Here is a 26,280-nt window from a genome sequence, read left to right on the forward strand (position 1 = left end):
ATAAAAAAAACGCAATAAAAACGCAAAGAACCAAATTTTACATTATAGGTGAAGAAATGGTGCAGAAAATCTGCAGCATCAAAAACTCAACATGGGAACAGAGTGGTTCAATGATGCCCCGGGTGTCGGCGGCTGTGACGGCACAAATGGCGCTTTATCTGCTTATTATTTAGGGTGTATATTAAAGAGGTAAAAAGAACTAGAGAGAAAGAGACGGAAAAAGAAAAGCCAGAGTGCACATAGCATAGTAATTCCAATCCAAACAAACCAGCCCTCTGTGCAGCGATGTGTGCCAAACTGTGCAACAGAGGGAAGGAGGGAAGGAGGATGGAAGGAGGGAGGGAAGGAGGATGGGAGGAGAGAAGGAGGATGGGAGGGAGGCAGAAAAGGCTGCCGCGCAAAGCCAAAAGCAACGCCACAGGATTGGGCGAGGGGAAGGGCTAGAAGTTCAGGTTTCAGGCAGAGAGGAGTGGTCAGGGAGGAGGAGAGGGCTGGGAATGTGCCTGAAGAGTGAGGGGGAGGGAAAAGCCTCGTCCACTTTCCATTGCTCCTCACACTCAGGCTGCACTGCCTGCACCTCACCTCTCTGCTCACTTTGGGAAGTTCACTTATTTGTTACATATGTTGCTTGTTTGTTGTCTTCATGGAGATGATACAATGACACTGGTGTTTGGGGAATGCTTGAACTGATGTTGTGGATTGTTGCACCTTGGATTGCTACTTCTTAAAGAATAAAACAAAAAGAGACTTTTTTTTTTTTTTTTGCATCTTCCAAGAAAAGAGCCCAGGACTTGTGCTGACCTCACTCATTCACCCTGGATGGGGGATCTGGCTGCTTCCCCTCTTTTGAACCTCACTCACTGCTTGCTGTTGAGGATTACACACCCTGGACTGTGCCTCCTTGGGATCCTTATGTCCATTTCTTGGAGAGAAGGGAATGAATTCTTCTGATTGCTAGAACTGAACTTGGGAATCTGTCCCTAGAGAGTTATTGAGACCTCTGTGTTTCCTCTTGCCAGGCACACGCCTGCTGCAAGGCAGGGGGATCTTTTTACACCACAGTCTCTGCAGGTAATGCCAACAAAGTTCATTTCACTGCTGCGTCTTTACTTGTTGCCCCCCATGTGCCAAAAGTTCAACCGGCGCTCCCCAGATTTACCATTGAGTGACGCCGATTGTTTCTTTACTTAATTCTTGTAAGAGCACCTCATTGCATGCTGATATAGAGGTAATATCCAGGTCATAAAGGGTTAACAAGGCTTTTAAGGCTACGTTCCCACAATGAGTTTTTGGTGCGTTTTTCGTGCTGCGTATTTTCGAAAAAAAAAAAAAAGTGCAAAAAACCTGCAACATCAAAAGCTCATCGTGGGAACGTAGCCTGATAATTCCCTTTTTTTTAAACATTTTTTTTTACATAAAGGCCTATTTCCATTGAAGGTTTTTTTTGTTTTGTTTTGTTTTTTTTTTTTATTGAAAAGGAATAATAATGAGCATTTACATAATAAATAAAAAAAAATGTTTTGTCTTCCGTAAAATCTGAAGATGTCGTAAACCTGACCGGTCGTTGGCATTGTTACAATATTGCATTACATGTAAATACAGGTATCAGTAGTACGCTTGCTGGGAAATCACTTCTTTTAAATTTTGTTTTTATTTTTGCACATAAATTGGCCTCTAGGTAAAATTTTATCAAAATCATGGAGGGGTATGGCAGCGGTGCACGGCTTGGGCAGGGTTAATCTGCCCGTGTATGCGAACCTGTCTCGTTTCACGTGGGCGAAATATAAGTCTTAATTGTTGAAAAGTGGAACAATAGTAAAGGGAGGTCCCGTTCTGTCATTGTATTAAGGCTCTGCTTTAGATCTTCCGCTTTGGTTCACTGGGTTCGCCTTTGTGTATTATCTGTATGTTATAAGATGGGACTGGCTGGAAGTGTTTGACTGGAGAGCAAGTTTCTGTTCCTGGCGAAGTTGTCCAAAGACTTAAGGATTCATTCAAAACCAAAACCAAGTGTCCTACAACCTTGCAAAGGTGCAGATTATTCACAGACACGTGATTTAATCACTGCGGATTCGCTACCGGTGTCCGTCATATACCACTTATGATATTCCGAAGTATATGTGACATCATTATGGTATATGGCGATCAATCTAACTAACCTGTCCAATAAATCTGTCCCGTTAATGGTTCTTGCACCATAAACGCTATAGTTATTAATACAAGGCTCAGTATTGGTCATATTATTCAAGAATCTGATACGTGCACGACCAACCGGACCATTAAAAAGGCTTGCTGCTGCAGCACCTCTTGGAATAGGACCTTTATTTGTGCTTATTAGCTAACTATACTACTGCAATAAGTATTTTCTTCCCTTTATGCCTGGCGTGCAGCGGGTTAAATGCTTTCAGGCTTCTCCAGTCATTGCATTCTTCAATTCATAGTTAAATGAAGTATCTAGCACTGAATAGCTTGGACCTGACTGGTTATAAAACTGTCTTAACTAGTGACAGATTTACAGTCTGGGGGTAGGTACAGGAGAATTGTAGGGTTTTGCTCATGTCTGGGGCCTGCTTGGAATGTCACATCCCTGTGTAGTGTAAACCTATTTTCTCTGAGAGGCCTTTTATGTTCCTCATTATAACAAAGGATTCCTCTTCTGTGCAGTGAAAGTTAGCAATCACTGCTTGGTTAACTATTTACACCCCATGAGAGCTCAGGGGGTACGAGTTATGTCCATATATATGTACACTTAAGCTGTTGGATGGATGCATGAAGTATATATTGCTAAATTATATTTCAGAATTGGGCATTAACTTGTGGCTTGTAAAAGAAATGAAAAAAAAAAAAGAATTTTTTTTTCGAGTCTCCAATAGAAAAACTTAAAGGAAAAAATAATTAAAATATGCACCAAATGCTAGATTTAAAAAAAAAAAAAAAAAAAATCCTAAGGACCCACCAAGAAAAGCACCAAAAGTGTTTAAAAATAGGCAACAATTGGTGGCAGGGATTAAAAAGAAAAAATAATAATAATAAAAAGACGCTGCAGATTTCACTGCTGAAATGCTGCGGCTTTGCTTTCCATTCCACCCAAAATCTGCAGTGTAAATCGACATATACTGCAGGTCTCAGATCCGCAGTGCACAATTTTCTCTGTAGTTTGTATGAAATTTTGGGAAAGGGCTCATTCAGACATCCGTTTTTCACGCACAGGTTCCTTCCGTCTTATTCATAAGTAGAACTTGCACCTATGATAGAAAACAGCCTCATAGACTATCGGACCAAGTGGTCTACGCAAAATCATGGAGACGTGGCTGATAACGATCCAGGTTTTCGGATCAAAAACGCTAATGGGAGTCTATGGGCATATAAAAAAAAAAAAAAAATCGGATGGCACTTGGATGCTGTCCATTTTTCATATAGGAGAAGCTTGGGACACTAGTTTTATACTCATCTGAGAAAAACTGAACAAAATCACTTTTGAAACTTTTTTTCTTGTATGTGAAAAAAAACCCCTGATATCTGAATGAGTCCTAATATGCAGTCTAGGAAGGAAATCCTGGCCAAAAATATGTACGTACAACTAAGTTCTCAGCTCTATAGATTCTTGTTAGCAATCTGACCAATAAAAATTGCAATGTCTATAGTGATGCAACTATCAGATCGGCTGGAGGTAAAAGTGTTCATGTATTACAAACTTTTATTGGCTCAAATTTCATTGGTGGTGATGTTGACATACTATTACAAAAATAAATGTGGAATGATGGATGGGTAATCTTGTAGAAAGAAAACTTTGCCTCTTTCCCAATGCAGAAGCACATTATAGAAGAGCTCCCAATGATACAACCATCAGATCTGCTGGAGGTAAAAGCGTTCATGTATTAGCAACTTTTATTGGCTCGAACTTCATTGGTGGTGATGTTGACGTACTATCACAAAAATAAATGTGGCATGATGGATGCATAAACTTGTAGAAAGAAAACTTTGCCTCTTTCCCAATGCAGAAGCACATTATAGAAGAGCTCCCAGTGATACAACCATCAGATCTGCTGGAGGTAAAAGCGTTCATGTATTAGCAACTTTTATTGGCTCGAACTTCATTGGTGGTGATGTTGACGTACTATCACAAAAATAAATGTGGCATGATGGATGCGTAAACTTGTAGAAAGAAAACTTTGCCTCTTTCCCAATGGAGAATTACATTGGGAGCTGCTCAGATTGAGAAGGAATCTTCAGGTCTTTGGCCAGCCTGAGTATTGTAGATAAATAGCCACAGGTTGCCATCCCCGACTCTAAACACTGGAGTGACTTGATTATGATGCACCTCAGGAGTTGAGTAACATATGCCAACTGCTGCAATTCTTCTGCCTATAATGTGCCCAGTGTTTGGATTCTTCTATGGTTGTAAATGGTCCTTTCATGCTCTGATCTGAAGTGTTTGGGGGAAAAGTGCTATCTAATTAAAGTAATTATCAGTACTCTCCAAGCTATAAGACCGGAGTGTTTTGCTGGAGGAAAATCTAGATGTCCTTTGTATGAAACATGTATTGTGCCAGGCTCGGTGAATGTACTTTGTGCTCTGGCATCTGGGACTTACGGTTGTATGTTCGTGTGAAATTCTGCATTCTTAACCTGTAGAGTGAAGTGTATGTGACGGCTGTAGAGGCTTTCAGGTCTCATTGTAACTTTTAATGGGGGTTGCGAAAAGCTTCTTGATTCTAAGTAGTGAGTGAGGGAGAAGAGGCAACCCCCCTCCCATGCCTTTTACAGAATGCCAATTAAAATGCAGATTAGAAGCATTTTGTGATCTCTACAAAGCTTTAGAATTAATATCCATGGTGGGGTGTTAAGGGAGGAGGCCAGATCTTCTTGGAACTAAAATGAGAAATTCTATATGGGATTTGTAAGTGCAATTAATGGCGATGAAGGCAATTTGCCTTCTAGGGATTTAGATTTAATGGGGAGCAGGGGTTAAACCCCTTTTTACATGGAGGCTTGAAAGAACTTTAGAGATAGCTATGTTAAAGAGCGACGAATCGTGTAAAGAAGGTGCCATTTTAATGAGGCGAGATGTTCTTATAATTGGAATTCTTGGCCATAGAAAGGAGTTGCTTGAAGTGTGGAGAAATGAGACTCCGAGTTGGCTCTGACATTGCTTAAAGATGCTCTGTTAATTGATAGTGTGCTAATAACTGTAATGATTGCAAAGGTGGCTTTGATAAATTGCTTTGGACTACGTTTATCAGAAGAGCTGGAGGACAACAGCTCAACTTTACCATGGGCCTCTTGGTTCACATGTGGAGGAGCTCTTTATCTAAGTCCTTCAAGTGCCCTCTTATCCAAAACTGTTGAAATCTCCAATTAATTGGGAAAACGTAATAATCGCCAATATGGACGGCTTCTACATGCTGTTGTCTTTATAAGGACAACACGGTGGCTCAGTGGTTAGCACTGTTTCTCTACAATGCTGGGGTCCTGGGTTCAAATCCCACCAAGGACAACCTCTACAAGGAGTTTGTATGTTCTCCCCATGTTTGCGTGGGTTTCCGCCGGGTTCTCTGGTTTCCTCCCACATTCCAAAGACATACTGATAGGGAATCTAGATTGTGAGCCCCAATGGGGACAGCGATGATAACGTCTGTGAAGTGCTATGGAATATGATGGCGCTATATAAGTAAAATAAATAATCTTTACCAGAAATAGACAAATGAGGCACTTGAGGTATTTAAGGTGAAATTGACTAACTATGGCAAAATTCTCAAAATTGTGCACCCATGTGTCGTCTCCACCCCCCCCCCCCCCCCCCCCTCAAAGTGAACAGTTATAGTGCAGACTGTAGCTTTGAGGATCACTATTCACTATACAAAGGCTGTGGATGAATTGTTTCTGTGGAACTGAAAGACTTTTATTGTGCTAATGTCGTCATTTAAAGAAAAACAATGCCTTATGAGGGGTGGAGAGGCACAATAATAACTCTTTGTCTTGTTCCAATGTCTCAATTAAATCTGCCACCATCCCAAAATGTTTAAAGCTACAGTCAGCCTTTATCAGAAAATGAAAATGAGTGTTGGTTAAAGCAATGTATCCAAAGTTTCTTTGTAGTTTTTCAGCTAAACAACTTTGTTTCCGAACTAGCCCAAAGACAAAAGAAGCTGTGGTCCTGTCTGCCATTGTGCTTCTAATGAACTGCCTAGTGAAAAAGTACAAAAAAATCAATGATTGACCAAGAGTTAAGGGATTCTTTAAGATGACAAAAAGGTCTTCATTTTCCCCAGAAACCGTAGTACTTATTCATGTGTGTTTGTATGCATGTTTGTATCATCGGTCTAATTTGTATACCTAGGGTCCACATTGAAAGTAACGTGTAAAATTCTCACCAAATTACTGAATATCTGAATCAGAAATTGATGTAGAGAAGGTTAAAAAAAAAAAAGTTAATTACTATGCGGATTCCGCAACTCAAATAAAATCCACAGGATGTGAATGTTGTCACTGTAGAATGTTGTGGATTTACAGTAGGAAAATCCGCACCAGATATGCAATGTGTGAACCTAGCCTAAAATTGTATCTGGGCTTTTAGTAAACTGTTTTGATACATCGGATGTTTTGATCAGTTTTTTTCAGGTTCTGAGATTCAGAAATGAAGGCTGAGCATTGTGCTCCTCCGAGACTGAAGAAGGAAGTCGTCTGTTGTCTCATCTTCAGTCTCAGAAGAGTGGCAGCTCAGGTTTTCCACCTCCATGTTTTTAATGATAAGTGGGTATCACAGTGCCCGGACCCCCACATATCTAAACTTCTAATATGTGAAAAGTTCTTGAAAGTTACACTTTTGGTAAGCTGCAATACCAGACACAGCCCATGCACCAGGGTGGCACCGTTTTGGGGTTTGGGCAATTATATCTATGTATTTATATAGGGTTTTTTTTTACTTTAGTTAAGAAGAAATCCAATTCTATTCCTATAGGGACTTGAAAAAAGTTTCTGCATATTCCCCAATGTATACAAGAGAACTTTCTACACAAGTGACCACTGATATTCCTGTGCTGCTCCTACATTTTGAAGGAGGACATTTCCTTGGTTGAGGTGTCTCATTAGGAGAAAGATGTGTCTGCTTGAAATCTCAGTCATTTTGTTTATATGTTTTAGCTGAACTATGGACAGTCGCCCCCCACTCTTTTCTTCTCCAGGGGTCTATCTGACTGGCCAGATTGGGAGAGGTGTGATGGATGGATTAGTGACTGCGATATGTAAACTGCTCCAGATCCCTTAAGATCTCATCCTGAAAGTGAAAATAAAATAAACAAATATCCAGTAATGGTCTCCAGGTGCTAAAATCCTCACTCCCCTCCTATAAACTAAGTGATTTATGCCGCCCCATTCTGGAGGTGGACAATGGCTGTTTACCTTGTAAATGGTCAGTTATTTTGTATTCTTTGCACTAATTTGCAAAGTATATGGCCTGTTATGGGACATCAGGAGAGGTAGACCTTACCTTCAGAATTGACTTTTTCCATGAAGCCGAATTTCTTCTAGCTTTTACCTTTCTTCACTTGAATTTTGGACAAGTACAAGAAGCAGATCCATAAATGATCCTATAGATCTATACAGAATGTAAGTTGATCCAAAATAGTTTATTTGCATCTTATTCTTTATGGGGCTTTCAATTCTGAAACAGAATTAAATCAAAACTACTAGAATTCTTTCTGAATACTTCCCTGCCTTTAAGGATCCCCTCCTGACATTGGCTTGTAAATCTGCATTGCAATGGCCTAGTGATCCAGTATCTGATGGGCATTTCCACCATTACTAGCATGTTCTGCCATGTGCCTGAAGTCTATGGTTAATCTTTTTGGGGGCTGACCGCATGTGTTGTTTATTTCGTACCCAAAGTCGGGATCTGCTCCAAAAGAGAGACATACGATATTTTCTTTTTATGTTTCTCATTTTATGTTTCTCATTTTGTTAAGATCTGATCAAGGTTCTGGGTAATAATAAAAATACAAATGAACAATGCCCTGGAAGTACAACCATGTGGACCCTGCCCTATTTAGAAAAAAAAATGCATGTGCAATGTATCAAGTACTCCCTCCATTCACTTAAAAGGGGGATTCCAGGCTCAGCTTATTTAACACAGGGCTTGAAAGTACCCGAAAGAACCCTCGTGTCTTATGTCATGCCCCCTTATGTCATATATTGGAGAATTCCATTGGAGTTGTATGCCAAGAGCGTATATATCTCCGAATAAAAGGATTAAGTGCAATGGCACGTCTAGTACCTGGCACCAAAGGCAGATGCTCTTAGTTTTTTGCCTAGTGACTTATGTTTCTTGAAGCTAGCAAGCCCAAGATACAATCATATCTGCATCATCCCTAGCCATTGTCAGGGCCGGCTCCAGGTTTTCATTGGCCCCTTTAACACATACCACGATTCATGATGCACAGATATGGCAGAGAAATATAGGTATAGTACAATACCAAAGATTTAACTTCTTACATTACATGAGTGATATCTATTGTAAATTCTACAATGCCATACAGCAGAGGGGATTCAGGTGATCGACAGAAATATACATTTCAGTACCTATAGTATTAGAGGTAAACGTGGTATTCATAAATGTACCCTACTAATAGACACTATCCTCAGAAGTGTACCCTATACAAAAGTCCTTTTCTACCTATATAGTCCTCCATATATCATTATGAGCACCACATAGTCCTCCATACAGTGTTATGGGCACCACATAGTCTTCCATACAGTATAACGGGGCCCACGAAGCCCTCCATTCAGTATAATTGGCCCCATTTATTGCTCCAAACAGTACAATGGGCCCCATCTATTGCTGCATACATTAAAAATAAACAAATACTTGCCTCTCCCTGTTACTCTAGTGCTCCTGTCTCTGCAGTCTCCGATCTGTTGACCCTCTGCACTGTCTGTAGTGACTTCATTGCGCCCTCTGCACTGAGATGTCACAGAGCACAGATGCAGTGGAGGAATAATGGGAGCGGAAGCTTCAGAGGACAGTTCCCTCTCCCATCATTGCTTTCAACTGTATCAACATTCAGGATACTGAAACAGTTGAATGCATGATGGGGGCGAGGGGACGGGCTCCCCCCGACTCATGGACTTTATATCGGCAGTGTGGTCTGCTGCTTTGGTGGCCATATGCTAATGAGTGGGACCCCATCCTTTGTCCAGAGCCCTGGCACTTGTCCGGGGACGCTGGGTAGTGAAGCCGGCCCTGGCCATTGCTCTAGGTGTCTCTAGAGTCTACCCATACCCCAAAAAGTCAGGTGATAGCAGCAAAGCTCTCGTCGCGTTTGTTCCCTGCCTTCTGGGTTGTGTCCTTTTGGACAGTTTTCTATCTGCATTAGATTATCTGAACATTTCGCAGCTGTCATGACACAAATGTCCTAAATCTAGAATGTATCACATTGAATAAAACATGAGGGTTACAATAATATCACCTTTTTGGGAATCATTTTTTTTTGCGAGCTGATGCTCAACAATGAACTTAGTGTCCGCACTCGTCCATTCTGCAAGGGGAGTTATTTTATGTGGGAACGCATTCATATTTTGCTAATAAATTTACTGTTGTTTTTGCTCTAGTGCTAACATGGACACGGAGGAACAAGAGGATGTATTGAGTAACTCTACGACCGGCACAATATGATCTTATTATTATCCGCTGGACCACCCCGCCTGGGGCCATAATGTCACAGTTCTTTTGCTGTTACGAAGGTATTTGGCGCATTTCCCTGCCAAATCTCCTTGGTCTCATTTCTTGAGTTTAGCCAAGTCCTTCTGGCATTGTCCAGTGTGCATGGCTGACAAACAGAGGGATGGAGAGAATGCAGCGGATTGATGATTGTGATTGCAGGCCTCTGCTTGTACCGGGCGGCGAGTTTAGCAGCCTGTGCTTGGATGTAATTAATCATTGGCAGGTTGACAGCTTCACACTGGAGCTCTGCTCTTTGGTAAACGTGAAACTGGCATTTGGGGATGACATAAAACAGACCCCAAAACGAGTGAGGAAAAGAATCAACAATTAGGGCAGTTTGAGGCGGCTGCAGGTTTAAGGTAGCAGTTACAGACTATTCCAAGCCAGTTAATAAAAAAAGCAAAATGTGGACAAACTCCTTGTACTACACGTTCAGTAGAAGCAGTCACATGTAGTAGCTTCACAGCATGGCTATATTCACATAGTTTTTGAGGAGTTGGTGGAGTGTATTCGCTTCCCCCCCACCAAAAAAAATAAATAATTGAAAGCTTAAAAATGTTTTTGAAAAGTTTACTTTAATTTACATTATGCTTTGCTATTCATATGAGAAACATTTTGAGCAAATCTTCAGGCTTTGAGAAACACCCTATGGAAAAAAATAAAAAATTAGCATGTAGCTTCTTTGATCCTGATGGACTACACGCCAAACTAGGCACTCAAAAGGCTGCAAAAAAAAAACGCTTTAAGGAAAAAAACTTTGAAAACTCTTCAAAAGAGCATGAGGAAAAGAAGGACTCCAAAAACTTCTCAAAACAAGAGCGGGTTCCTAAAGCAGATTCTGCTTGAAAAACACATTGTTTTGGAATGCCTCAAAAACTGTGTTAAAAACGCCTACAAGTGACAGCAATAGATGTTATCTCTTGATGCAGATATATTGGAATATTCAGTGTCATTTTTTTTTTTCCATAAAAATTCATAAGGATGATAACACCTTTAATCCCTATACCTGAAGCACGCATACACTTCTTGCGACATAGAACAGTGCAGTTAGATGTGCTATTATATATCATGCTTATTGGCTAATAATGTCTTTAGTGCTGTTTGTATGGTTCTGACATATTCTGCAGAGCTGTACAAAGAGATTATTTCTCCATGACGCTCAAAATTTTACATGGACACGAAAAATCTCAGCAAGTGAAAGCATCATCATACCATGTGTGACATAATTGTTTGATCTGCTCCCGTATGGCTTTTACACTGAGGTCCAATACATTGACTCTTGGATTGCAATTTTGGGATTTTGTTGAATGGGTAATTCCACTCCAGGATGGTGGTGTTGTTTACAACCATTATTTATTGCATATTTATAGTTTTTAAGGTTGAAGGTAGACTTAAGTCCATCGACTTCAACCTATAGATTAAAATGTTCATCCAGTGGAAGGTAAAAACACAATGGGGCATACTCTAATAGCTCTATTATGGGAAAAGTTAATTTCAGACGCTATACAGCTATCAGGCTAGTTCCCTGGATCAACATCCCATCACAGAGTTTAGTGCCCATGACTTATAATATTATGTTTTTTACGAAAGGCATCCAGGCCTTTCTTGAATTTAAGCAGTAAATCAACTATATCTGAGGTAGGACAATAGAACCAGCTATAGAAACATTGCTGTCTGCCTGTGCTGTCTATGTATGACTCTTCTGTACCTCCTGGGGCAGACAGGACAGGTTATTTTTTATGTCTGACTGTGATGTTGACGACAGCACAGAATCACCATTTACCAAAATCTATTAAATTGTTTCCTGTAAAGCAAAATCATGCCGTTACTGCAACTCAAAGGGGACGACTTATCAAAATATTCTAAAAGTCTAAAAATTATGGTCTAAAAATTAGCTTTGTTTTCCTCAGTAACCTATCAGAGATCATTTTTAAAGCTGATCTGGAAACATGAAACCTCGACAGGTTATTATGGGCAACAAGGCCTTTAGACAATATGATAAATCTGTCCCCAAATTTTTACCTTTTTAGGATGTTTGTGATTGTCATTTTTTATTTTTTGAGCATACAAATCCCAGCTGTAAAGTAGTCACAGACAAATCTCACAAGCCTACTTGGTCATAACTTGTCTGAGAATTGCTGTGGTGCTACCAGAGTCGCTCTAGTCAAAGAAAAAGGTTGCTGGCGAGTTCTGACAATAGCAGGAACTCTAACTATATCCAAATTTATGAAACTGTCATGTGACTTCCTCTCCTCATAGAGAAACTTTTAGGCAATTGGAGAGAGGCAGTGATGCTGTGATTCCGCCAAAACTTAGACATCAACTGCCCAATTGTAGTCTAGTCAAAATATACAGTTAAAAAAAGATAACTTTAAAACAATTGCTTTTTCATTGAAAAGTCATCTGCTCTAGAGTAAAGGTCTATTTACATGGACCGACCGGTGTCACAAGACTGCTGATCAGTAAACTTTCACCTATTGGTGATCGGTTGAATGCCTTTTTATGAAGGCAGACCAAAGTAAATGATATGCATTGAGCCATGTATACTAAATGACTCGGTGCACATAGACCACTGTAGTTCTCGGCAGTGCGAGTTCTGTTTACACAAGATGATGTGCTGCCGAGAGCAATGATTTTTGACGCTGTGCAAAGGATCATTGGGTGATCGGCAGCCTGTTGACATGGCAAGATGATGATGATGAAACAAATGTTCTTAACTACGCTTGTTCACGATTCTTGCAGTATAAATGCCCCTTTAGTTCTCCTAATTTACCACTGTAGTGACACGGGGATAGTGTCACCGGGGTTTAGGCCAGGGGCGCTAGCCGGGACTGCGAGCCGATAACACACGGAGCAAGAAGACCGAGGTGTGTAGAGTGCAAAGGTCCTGAGCTAGGCTAATCACGTGATCACAGGGGCGGAGATAAGCTGGTCACATGACCACATGGGGTAGTGCTACCACACAAGCAGACAGAGAGCCGACCGTGGTGCTGAGAAAGGTGCGCAAACCGAATAACGAAGTCAAAGCATAGCCAATAGTCAGAAGCCAGACAAGTACGAGGTAACCAAGGCAAGACAGACGAGTAAACAGGGACAAGTCAAGGGGTCAGAACACCAGGAGGGACAAAGCAGTACCGAGCAGGAAGACAGGCAGTAGTAAAGGGACAAACCGGGTCATACACAGCGAAACTCACACACACACAGAGGAATAGCGATTACAGACAAGTAACTTGGGTCAGCAATCTCTCTAGCCGAATAAACAGAAGTATCACCGACACTGGACCCAGGAACTACCAGCATTAAATAGCCGCCCCAGAGCCAAAGGCGGACAAACTTAACCCTGACCTGACCAGGACGGAGCCAGAACCACCCCGTCCTGAGTCATGACAACCGCATTACTATTAACAAAAATGTAAAATCATCAGATACTACAAATGGAGTTTGCTGATATGATATCAGACCTCAGAGCAAATATTTCTTGGAAAGTGCTGATGACCTTCATCTAGTGTTGTTAAGTGAACATAGGCAAATTATACGGTGAAACTTGCAAATTATTGTGGGATCGCTGTATGGGATTTTCTTTTAATAAAGGCTAATGATATGTGCACACGTTAAATATTTGCTGCAGACATGTCTACATACAAAACGCTTTATAAAAAACATGTGCTTTTGTGTTTTTGATGCTTTTTTTTTTTTATGTGTTTTTTATCCCACTCAAAAATGCTGAAAGACTTGACGTGCTGCAGATTTAAAACTGCTTCAAATCTGCAAAGAATAAAACAAGCAACTTGTGATTGAGGTTTCAGAAATCTCATTCACTTTGCTGGGAGAGTAAAACTCTGCATTTGTTACTGCAAAAAAAGTGATGTGTAAACATACCCTTAAGGGGTTTTTCCTCATGTTTTCACCTGGCGTGCGCACAGCTTGCTGGGGGCGGTGCACTCCTGAAGATTGACAGTTCAAGCCAGCAGCATGACAATGCCATGGATTTATGCAGCAAACAATGGCTGCTTTGCCTCTGCAGCATCCAAGGAGCGCAGGGTCACAGAGGTCATCATGAGGTTTTCGGTGAAGCACTTGCAAGATGGCTCTAGGAAAACATCAACCTGTGATAGACTTCAGCGGTGATCAATAATCTAGGCAACAAGCAGTAAACTATGGAAATAAATTCCCTACATACCGGAGGACGGAGAGGACTTTTAATAAGAGGTAAAGTGCAAAGTTGCTTGTTTTTGGAAGCACTTTGCAGTTTTCCCTCTTTAACAAGATGAGACAAGACAGCGGGTTGTCTGGCCTTAAGATAGTGATGACCTATCCACAATTTATCTATCTACTCAGGAATTGATTTGTAGTTTTCATCAATGGCCATTAAATAATGAATGGAGCTGAGTTGTTCCGGCTCCTTTCACTGTTCATATAGAATCGTAGAATGTTAGCGTTGGAAGGGACCTCCTGGGTCATCATGTCCAACCTCCTGCTCAATGCAAGATTTGCTAAACCCTCTCAGACAGATGTCTGTCCAGCCTCTGTGTGAAGACTTCCATTGAAGGAGAACTCGCCACCTCTCGTAGCAGCCTGTTCCACTCATTGATCATCTTGTCTTAATGGAGTTAAAAACAGCTGATTGGTGGAAGTGTTGGGTGCCAGACCTCTCATCAATCTGATATTGATTACCTATTCTAATGGCAGGTGCAGACGACCGGATTTTTGATCCTAGTGCGATCCAGCAAAAATAATCTGATCCCACTCGGACCAATGTTTTTTTATGGGGCCGGGCGCATGTCTGATATTTTTTTTTTTCCCTCGGACAGAGTCTGTATGAGGAAAAAAATCGCTGCATTTACAATTTGTATCTGATATTCCGATCACATTCGGCCACGCAAGTCAATAAGTCCGTAGAAAACATCGGACCGTACTCAGTAGACATCAGAATGCGGTACGATTTCACAGATTGACAGAGTGGAGAAGATGGAAAAATGTATTTATTTTTCTTCACATCCGAGAAAATTGAATCAAACTGTGATCAGCGTGTAATTAGCATAATCCGCCGGATTCTCTTGGGTGAGAGAAAATATATGACGGCTTGACTCTAGCCTAAAGATAAGTCGTCAACATCATAAGGTTGGACATTCCAAGTATTGTTGGAAAGAAACGTGTAAAGGTACCGTCACACTCAGCAACTTTGCAAAGAGAACGACAACACTCCGTGACGTTGCAGCGTCCTGGATAGCGATCTCGTTGTGTTTGACACGCAGCAGCGATCTGGATCCCGCTGTGCCATCGCTGGTCGGAGCTAGAAGTCCAGAACTTTATTTCGTTGCCAGGTCGGCGTGTATCGTCATGTTTGACATCAAAAGCAACGACGCCAGCAACGAGCATAGGGGGCGTCGCAGCGTCTCCTTCTAGCCAGTCGGTACACTCCGGCTGTTTGACATGGAGCTAACAACCAGCGAGAACGAGAAGTGAGTTGCTGTTACGTCACTGGATCGCTCCTGCATCGTTCTGGAGTTGCTGTGTTTGACGTCTCTACAGCGACCTAAACAGCGACGCTCCAGCGATCTAGTTTAGGTCGGCTCGTTGTCTATATCGCCACAGCATCGCTAAGTGTGACGGTACCTTAACCGAAGAATGAAAGTAGAGATATATAAGCGTTTTAGATTTCTTATTGAAGTGGATCCCAATATGTTCACAATTCCGGACCTGCATGCATATGGGGGGGAAGTAGTTATTGGAGCTAATGAGACCTAATAGCCCAGGACACAAGCTGCCTGTGGTATAAAGAAGCTCGCCAATAGATGCTGGGTATTCTGCCCATGGTATGGGACACATCCTTCTGCTCTCGCGCCTGAAGTCGCTGCCAGCACATTGATGTGGGTATGTTGCTGCCATGTGCCGCAGATGTTACATATGGAAGATAGAAATCTGAGACTTTTTTTCTTGACTTGGATCCATTTTAGAAACCGGCTCGCTCGGCCATGAAAGGTTTTGTAAAACCTTTTAGGAATCATTTCCATGTGGGTTGAACAATAGAAAAACACAGCAGCCTATTTACCACTCACGGCTGTATGGTTTTGTGTAGTTAATTAAAATTTACAGTTGCGTGAAAAAGAGCTGCCTTTTCAGTTGTGAATGATGTAGTGACTTGGAGCCAGATATTTAATTGGGCGCAGTCAGTAAGCAGTGTCAGGCAGCGTGAAGAGGAAAATGCCTTGTTTTAGAGTAGGCCAACCTCCGATACTATTATACATCTTACGGCCATCTTTGGGGTACGGTATAAATTGCACCTGCAGCCTTGACATGAGCGGAGCTGGGGTCACTAATGAGAGAGAGACTGATGGTCATGCCTCATGTTCTGACTTTTAAGAAGAAATCCTACATGTTTCCGTTCTGTTGGCCAATGGTAACACAAGGTTTGGCACTTCTTCTATTTCGTCGTTATATTACATTTGTAATTTATTCCATAATGGAATATGTAACAGACGCAATGGATGCCAAGCGGCAGGGTGTGAGGAAAGCCCTTAATAGCCAGCTAGTGGGTTTTCATTGTTTTTCTTCATCTGTTTTTCTCATCACACACCCCATTTCCACGTGCTGTTTGGTTCGCATGGCTAAACACATGAAAACATGAGTTAATGTGCAGTCATGGGTTAAAATGATGTATGAAATGAAAAAAACAAAGGCACAAACATCATCAATATAGGCAAAGAACCAACACAAACTATTTTTTTTTTTTAATAGATCGCTTAGTTTGGATAGGCTACCATTATTCTTGACAGCGCAAGTCCAGTTGACATGGGACATTCCACTGCCAGAAACGATAATCTTTTATGCCACATAAGACCATTTCACCAGGTGAAGAACGTTTTCCTTGTTCATCAGGTGATCGGCGGCCTGTTTGATGATTGTGAAACGAGCGTTTTTAACAAAACTCGTTCACGATGATCTTGCGGTGTAAATGGCCCTTCAATATATGACTCCTTAGGTAAATTAACTTGGCACGCTGTTTGTAAATGAAGTAACAGGAAGGGACACCATGGGGGTGCAGAAGTAGTAGTTGTACCTAGACTGGGGTGAATGAGAATCCCTAAAGGCCCTTTGCCATCCCAAAAAACACTAGTGCCATAAATGGTACATGGCACATGGTGGATGAGAGCCCTGATAAAAAAAAATTTGCATTGTGATCCAGGAGTCTCAAATTTTCTTTCTGATAACTAGTGTTATTTAAAGGCTCCCATACACATTAGTGCAATGTAGACAGAACCCCTACAATTTTGGGAGAAGCTTCACAGATTATATATACTGAGCATAGGGAGTCTCCTGACTCTCCTCCGTCAGATGATGTCAGGGTAAAGAAGAGGTGGATATGGTGAAATCGATGCCTGGTTATTCTTGGAGACTACCCATCAGAAGAGATGTCTCCTCCTGGACCTATTCTGAATTCTGATTACATCCACCCTCATCTACGTTGAATGTGTATGGCAGAGTTAAAAAAAATAATTGTTGACAATTATCTTATGTGTATCGTCACCTTTGAGTCTATTTTAGCTTCCTAAAAAAACAGATTGCCCAATTTTGGATTTTCCACGTTGTCTTGTATTTTTTTCTTAACTCAGGATACAAGATTGTGTCAATGTTTGACAGCCATATACCAGTGTTGCTAACGGACCTTTTGAATAGAAATGAGCGAATATATTCAGAAAACGATCGCCGAATCCGATGACGATCGTTTCCGATCATATTAGCTCATCTCTACTCCCATTGATTCCAGTGGCGTTAGGCAAATATTGCAAGTACAATATTTGCCGGCGATCATAATCCAAACCCAATATTGAAAAATTTGCCCATCCCTACTTTTGAATACCAGAGTGAGGATATCATGCAGCTTCAACTATCATGGGTATTTTATTTGGATCTGCCATGTAGACACAATAAAGGAAACCATGTTGTTCAGGCTGATCTACTCTCCACCCACCTGCTTTTTCTAGAAACTGGTGAGATCATTATGAAATTAGTCGTGGTTCAACCTAGAAAGTGGCTGTTTCCGCTGCACTTAGGTGGTGTCAGCTTAAAACCTCCATTTAGTTATGTAAGGAGCCCGAAGAAGGGAGCGATTGTTGTATATAATACAGAGAATTCAATTATTAGAAAACACTTGACAATGAATGGGTCATAGTAGAGCAGAAGAAAGAAGTAATCCTTTAAGCCTATTAAAAATTAAGATAAATTAACTAGAATACTGATTACACATTATCGGATATAAAAAATAATAAAATCCCTTCTAGTCCTATAAAGGATATCTTTCACTTTTCAGCTAGAGTCTCCTGGACTGAATTGAATCTTCAAACTTGTGTTCCTCGGAACAAATGCACGTTCCTCGATGTTGTGTGTATTAATCCACATCTGCAAGCATTGGACAAACAACCTTTTCAACCTGAAGGACCAGTAACCTGCCCGAGCACAATCTGCAGAGACCGGCGTCATGTTTCATCTAGCCTTCAGTAATCGAGCCCTGTACTTACAATTCCTGGACAAGAAGTCTGTAAAACTCGCTTGTGTTTAGTCGTCATGTTTTGTGTTTACGGGCTAATAGTCATATAAAATGCTGCGACATTACAGTTTTACAATCTGAAGCTTTCCCTTTCTTAAGGGCTTGTTTATGCTCAGTGACAACGGATGTTAAATGACCGCTGATCACCTACAAATTTGCCAATTGGTGGTCGTTGAGTAGTCTATATAGACGGGCCGACCACACTTCTGTTATAGGTCATTCTGTGCATTAGACAGTCATTGTTCTCAGCAGCATAGGTCCTTTTAAGGCATTGTGCTGCTGAGAAAAATTTCTTAAAAAAAAAACGTGGTCTACTTGCTCATTGGGTGATTGGCAGCCTGTTTGCTCTGTCCGATTATTGGAAAATGGGTTTTCCTAGGAATGCTTATTTGCAACAATAGGCCAGTGGAAATGAACCCTAAAAACACAGAAATGGAGGACATAAGCAGTTCACCACAAAAAGGCCTTCTGGGGACATGGTATGCATTGGGATCATGCCATTTGGTTTATATTTGTATTTTGTGCATTATTAAGGCTAGGTGAAGTTGCGAAGAAGGGTCTGTACTTGGACAGTGAATACAGTAGGCTGGGCACTTGATGTAGATGTCAATTATTTCTATAGTAAAAGACATAGTATTGTTACAGAGAACAATTATTCTCATTTTAGTTTTATGCCTCAGGCAGTCTAGTTAGATTTTGATAACCTTTATCCAACTTTGCACAAAAAATTATTTGTTTTTCGAGCCTTCGAAAACTGAATAAGCCATTGTACAACATTGTTCTTCTTTATTAGGAAGGTCGCTGTTGCAACACAATTATGTAGATGTCAACCCTGCTAAATATATAATATATTTACTTATGCTAACTAGAGGTTAAATTCTGCCTTAAGGGAACAAAGTCAGGCTGAAACCATCTTCTTCCTTTTAGGCTACCATTATGGCAGTGATCTTAACAAACAGCGCTCCACTGGTACAAAGTCAACAGTTGGTTTACCATCTGGTACATCATTACCTTTATGTGACAGATCTTTCTGTATAGTCACTTTGACTATTTACTTACAAAGGAAAAAATAATATCCACAATTGACTTAACTTTTAGCATTGCACAATTTCTTCAAGACAAAAACAATGTATCTGGATATAGTTGCATATGGACGCAATATGGAAGGACACCTGAGAAAAATGATTTTATAGCTCTCGCTTTGTTGACCTATAATTACTTAATTGAATCTAGATTGGAATGATAACAATACTGAGCCGTGACTTTTGATGGTAAAAGCATAGTAAAAATAGGCTAGAAAAAGATGTATGTATGTGTGTATACAGGTCCTTCTCAAAAAATTAGCATATAGTGTTAAATTTCATTATTTACCATAATGTAATGATTACAATTAAACTTTCATATATTATAGATTCATTATCAACCAACTGAAATTTGTCAGGTCTTTTATTGTTTTAATACTGATGATTTTGGCCTACAACTCCTGATAACCCAAAAAACCTGTCTCAATAAATTAGCATATCAAGAAAAGGTTCTCTAAACGACCTATTACCCTAATCTTCTGAATCAACTAATTAACTCTAAACACATGCAAAAGATACCTGAGGCTTTTAAAAACTCCCTGCCTGGTTCATTACTCAAAACCCCCATCATGGGTAAGACTAGCGACCTGACAGATGTCAAGAAGGCCATCATTGACACCCTCAAGCAAGAGGGTAAGACCCAGAAAGAAATTTCTCAACAAATAGGCTGTTCCCAGAGTGCTGTATCAAGGCACCTCAATGGTAAGTCTGTTGGAAGGAAACAATGTGGCAGAAAACGCTGTACAACGAGAAGAGGTGACTGGACCCTGAGGAAGATTGTGGAGAAGGACCGATTCCAGACCTTGGGGAACCTGAGGAAGCAGTGGACTGAGTCTGGTGTGGAAACATCCAGAGCCACCGTGCACAGGCGTGTGCAGGAAATGGGCTACAGGTGCCGCATTCCCCAGGTAAAGCCACTTTTGAACCATAAACAGCGGCAGAAGCGCCTGACCTGGGCTACAGAGAAGCAGCACTGGACTGTTGCTAAGTGGTCCCAAGTACTTTTTTCTGATGAAAGCAAATTTTGCATGTCATTCGGAAATCAAGGTGCCAGAGTCTGGAGGAAGACTGGGGAGAAGGAAATGCCAAAATGCCTGAAGTCCAGTGTCAAGTACCCACAGTCAGTGGTGTGGGGTGCCATATCAGCTGCTGGTGTTGGTCCACTGTGTTTCATCAAGGGCAGGGTCAATGCAGCTAGCGATCAGGAGATTTTGGAGCACTTCATGCTTCCTGGCACCTGCTCACAGTGCCAAAACCACTGGTAAATGGTTTACTGACCATGGTATTACTGTGCTCAATTGGCCTGCCAACTCTCCTGACCTGAACCCCATAGAGAATCTGTGGGATATTGTGAAGAGAAAGTTGAGAGACGCAAGACCCAACACTCTGGATGAGCTTAAGGCCGCTATTGAAGCATCCTGGGCCTCCATAACATCTCAGCAGTGTCACAGGCTGATTGCCTCCATGCCACGCCGCATTGAAGCAGTCATTTCTGCCAAAGGATTCCCGACCAAGTATTGAGTGCATAACTGAACATTATTATTTGATGGTTTTTTTGTTTATTAAAAAACACTTTTATTTGATTGGACGGGTGAAATATGCTAATTTATTGAGACAGGTTTTTTGGGTTATCAGGAGTTGTATGCCAAAATCATCAGTATTAAAACAATAAAAGACCTGACAAATTTCAGTTGGTGGATAATGAATCTATAATATATGAAAGTTTAATTGTAATCATTACATTATGGTAAATAATGAAATTTAACACTATATGCTAATTTTTTGAGAAGGACCTGTATATGTGTGTGTATATGTATGTGTATATATATATATATATATATATATATATATATATATATATATATATATATATATATATATATATATATATATATATATATATATATTTATTTTATTTTTTTTTTTTTTTTAAACCAGCCTGAGATATTCTGGATGAGAACTTGACTCTCTCTGCCATAGGGCCCATTTACATAGACTAACTTTTTACGGATCAATGCACCCAGTTGTTTCTTGTAAAGGGGCCCATATTCTCACAGGTAGCTAGAGTTTTCATATGTGTGTTGGTTGATCCAGTTGAGATTAACGAGATATGGACTGGCTCAAAGGAGAACAGATGAATCCCCCGGTGGGCCACTAAAGCCATCTATATGAGCAGTACTTGGCACAAAAAACTTGATTCTCTATATACAGACAATGGCAGCATCTAATCATTCATTTAACAAACTACCTAACCTAATGTATCAACGGTTTGTGATAAAGGGTAATGTAATATTTACATGTAGCTGAAAAGGGGGCCTTCAGAGTCAGTTTTACTGGTCGGCCCTTGGAATCCCAGTCCGACACTGGAAAAGGCTATAGTCTGATAACTGGGAGAAATGAGATCAATGGGATTGCAGGGGTTGGATTTTTCCCATACGATAAGCCGTGCCAGCTATATTTTACAGTCACGTGTTAACCTTCAGGGAAATATGTCTATGAAATTTTTGGCACTTTCCAATGATTGTTACGCTACACAAGTATTTTCCAAAACAAGCTTTATTTGGGGGGGACAGTGCCTTATGGAGGCCCATTGGGTGGCTCATAGGGCACATATGGATCAGTGTTATGGACCTGCATTTTTAGACTTCAGGTGCTCGGCTGTAGGGTCCATGTGCATCTTGACTCCTTACTGACTGCAAAAAGTTAGGTTTTGGACTGGTGAATACAGCATGAGTGTCACCATTTATACGTAAAAAGATGAATATACACAATAAATACTGGATCGATCGAATGAATGATCATTATTGCCTGTTAGTCACTGAGCCTGAGCATATATTTTCAATGACAATTGGTGATGGACTATAGACCTTTCTTCGAATGTTCTTTCAAGGAAAACTCACTTGTGGATGAAGGATTTGTTAAAAGAATCAAATCTTTTGTCCAATAACTAGACAAAAAGTGCACGTGTGTCCAACTTATTTCCAGACAGAAATGGAGTGTCATCTGTCAGGTAAAATGGTCCTTTGCTGTATAATTTTACCTTTATGAACATTTGTTATGGTTGAAAACAAAAATCAATTTTCATTAACTTTAGCCTAATCTGTATGGGCAACTTAAAGTTTTCCGTACAAATTATGTGAAACTGGGACAATGAGTGATTGTTCATCTGTTGAATGAACATTTGTTGCGTCGATGGCCTAAAACCCATCACTGACTACATCAGCCAATATTGCTAAACCTCTTCAGAAAAATAAAGTAAGGACCTAGCGCCCAAGGAGATAGGTGCTGTTGACAGAAAACCGGGTCATGTGGGGCAAACCCATGGAAAAACGAAAAACGTAATCGGATAAAAATCTTTGGAAAAAATCCAACATGCCCATCCGGTGTTGTAGATGATTTTATAAGTCAAAACTAAGAGTCCTATGTTGTGGTTGAAATCATCCGTTTTGTCCAACCTTTGTAACCTCATGTGTATGGGGTTCCTTATACCTGAAGAGCTGCAGAATCTCTCCCTGTAAGGGCTCGTTCATAAGACCCCATTTTTGGTCCTACTGCTGACTGTGAAAAAACGGACCAATACTATTCAATGGGGAAGTCCAGATGACTGATTTTTTTATTTTTTTTCGCTGACCAAATCTGCAGATGAAAAAAAAAATGCAGCATGTGGTGGTTTCTTCCATAAATTGGATGAGACTCGCTCATTCTAGTCTATGGGTGCGAAAAAAAACAAACTGGATGCCATACGGAACCACGGTAGAGCAGCCAATTTTTACCGATATTGCAATTCTGTAACGAAGGAAATGGTAAAAAATGGTCATGTAAATGATTAATAGTTGCTGGTGGGAAAAAAATGGATTGTATATGGACTGCACACGGGTGACAACAAGTAATAAATAAAATCTATTTTTTTTTATTTACTCGTGATCTTTAGCATCTTATTTGTGAAACAGTCGAGATTACTAGCTCCAATTCAAAACCATCAACCTTGGATGATTGTGGCAAATTTAAAGTCAAATAGTAAAAAAATATAAGAAAAATGTGTTCCACATAATCCGTGTTGAGCATTTACATACATTATGTGACTTTTCTCTCTAAGCTCTTTTCTATGAGTTTGTGGATATGGCATTTTCTGAATTCATCACTGTTTACCGAGGCAAACAGCCTACAAGCCGGCTTACACAATTCATGTCCTTCACAAAGCATCTCCCCCAAGTTTCTATAAGCCCAAGGAGAAAGCTGAAAGATAAAGTTCTATTTACATATATAGCTTACAAAAGCCAAGTCTCCAGAGACGGTCAACAAACACAACCACCTGGGCACTTACATTCCGAAACGTTTCTTCCTTTCACCTTCTCACAAAAGAGGCTTTTGACTATTGTAACACACGGGCCTTTGTGCCTTTTGTGGTAGTCTGCTGAAGCATGTTGTGTGTTTGTGGAGGTGTGTGTATGTGTGTGCTTAGCGGTTGGAATGTGGGTTGGTTCTTACAATTAGAATTAATTGCCTCATTTTTCCTTCCATGCAGTTATGTCGGGGCATTACTACAAGTCTCCAATATAAACTTGCTCTTGGTATATGTGTCAGTGAACTGGAACAGTTCTTCCTATTGTGTCCTGACCGTGTAAATAATCAGTTCTTTAGCCGACAAATTGATTAACTCTCCGCCTTCCCTCGTCTAAATAAACCCGTGAAAGATCACTGAAATTCATTGTGTGAATTTTACATAAAAAACTTTTTATTAAAAAGCAATAATTTTGGTATTTTTGTCTTTTTAATATACTAATGGTCCAGTTAATCAAGACTGGGGCCCGTCTTGCTGAAATATAGGGCGCCAAATTAATTGAGTGACTTGTGCCTACATGTGCCACATTCTCACTTTTGATGAATTGGATAGGCAAGTGCGGCCAAACCACATCGCACCTCGGCTCCTCCCCAGATTCAAACTGGCACCAAAAACAACAAAAGTTGCTAAATTTTTGCACAACTGTGTGTTGAGCAAAAATGTTGTCATTTTTGAAAGATTTTACACCATTTTTCTTGGATAAAAGCTTTGATGAATCAGCCCCTAAGGTTATGTTTATTATTGATTTATTGAGTATACTTAGTTGTATAATGCCATCATATTATCATATTCCACAGCACTTTACAGACACCATCTTTACTGCCCCAATTGGGGCTCACAATCTACTGTACATTTCCTATCATATAACCCCAAAAGAAATACAGGACACTGGAGCATATCAAGTATAAGAATAGCAATCTTTATTTGGACAATTAATAAAAACACCAGACAAATTTAAAGAAAAAGGAAGAATAAAAGAGGGGACAAAAAGTGACTCCAAAGTGCCATGTCCGCAAAGAAGGCACACAACACTTGGGGCAAAAAAAAAACAAGAAACAAAAACTTGAGGAATCAAAAAAGGCTGTAAAATTGAATATCGTTAAATAGAAAATTCTCCATAATCTTTCAATAGGTCAATAATAACACGAATAGTATTCAATAGAGTATGCATGAATCCTAATGGGCTATATAAAGTGCTTGTGCAGAAAGTAAAAAAGCTAATTAAATCAACCTTCAATTCTCAAAATACTAAGTTATAAGTAACAAGTGCAAATAAAGCGCAAGCAGAGATACATGCATATAATATACACAGCAACAGTTTATAACTAATGCCTAAGAGGTTCAACAGCCACCATAAATGAAGACATAATGCCAATCATTCTTGACTCCAAGCTAACAATATAACAATTTATTTAGTATACTTATTTGTATAGTGTCATCATATTGCACAGCACTTTATAGACGCAAACATCACTGTGGCCATTGGGGCTCACAATCTATATTCTCTATCAGTAGGTCTTTGCAGTGTGGGAGGAAATCAGAGCACCCAGAGGAAACCCACACAAGCATGGCTGGCGTTTTTTGAGCTTTTTTTTTTTCTTTTGTTTGCAGCCAAAACCTTCTCTCTTGAAAGTAAATTCGCTGCATTTTAAATGTTTATTTTTTTGGTGCAGATTACATGTGTGATTTGACAAGTGCGTTAATAAAGTTCGTTTTATACATCAAAAACGCTGCACAAATGTTATACGTTTTTTTTCAGTTGCTCATTACTTTTAATGGGTAAACATGCTGCAGATTTAAAAAAAAATGAAGGAGAATAAAAGCTCTGTGTGTGCATTAGATTTTGCTAGTATTGTAAAATGCAGCTTATTTTGTGCACAAAGAAATACCACCCAAAAAAAAATACAAAATTAACAAAACGCGTGACTGTAGGCCAAATCTACAATTCATCTTCTCAATATATGTGTTACTTATTGGCTGAATATTCTTTTGGACATCATCTACATTTAACTGTTTGTAACTGATGTTAACATGACAAGACACTCTCAATAGCTATTGGTCACGATCTTGTAAGTCCCCCATAGCTATTGGCTAAAAGCTGGTTTATGCGGTAGCTATCTTGGCCGTTTCTCTGATCCCCAGGAGCTCTCGCTCTGCTGAGTGCTTATGTGTTCTCCCGCAGGACATCTCTGCTGATGACTTATCTCAGGAAGAGCAAAAGGATTGGCAGTCTAAAATTGGGCATGCCGTATCCATATGTGCCCCTACTTCATCTGTCTGGGACCCCCATACATATTTAAACTGTCGGCTGCACCCATCGATATTGGATAAAATCTGAACCGCGAATAGCTATGAAGTGTGTATAGCTGGCTTTATGCTCCCAGCAGAACTCTAGAGATGTACGTTGAAATTGCTTTCCATAAGAGCAAGACCTCTAGGCAGGACTAGCTCCATAGTATGGCATCTGGATGAAGAACATGCCCGTTTTGGATTCATACAGATCCTCTCCATCATTTGGTGGCATAGGGAGGTTTAAGTCCCGTACTGGGAGTTCTCGACCTGCCCAAAAATGTCCTTTTTTTAATAATTA

General features: G+C 40.2%; 1 protein-coding gene across 6 annotated transcripts in view; it reads left to right on the forward strand.

The window, feature by feature from the left end:
- Positions 1-480: 480 nt before the first annotated feature.
- The window catches only part of FGFR2 (fibroblast growth factor receptor 2), an 87,871-nt gene continuing 62,071 nt past the window's right edge, over positions 481-26,280 (forward strand). For 2 of the 6 annotated variants that reach the window (XM_077258717.1, XM_077258719.1), the window contains exon 1: positions 481-1,071. The gene's annotated coding sequence lies outside the window, so the exon portion shown is untranslated. The remainder of the gene's footprint in view (positions 1,072-26,280) is intronic. The other 4 variants (XM_077258718.1, XM_077258720.1, XM_077258721.1 and 1 more) reach the window with 2 other exon arrangements.

This window comes from Ranitomeya variabilis, chromosome 4 (genome assembly GCF_051348905.1).
Source record: "Ranitomeya variabilis isolate aRanVar5 chromosome 4, aRanVar5.hap1, whole genome shotgun sequence".
Lineage (NCBI taxonomy): Eukaryota > Metazoa > Chordata > Amphibia > Anura > Dendrobatidae > Ranitomeya > Ranitomeya variabilis.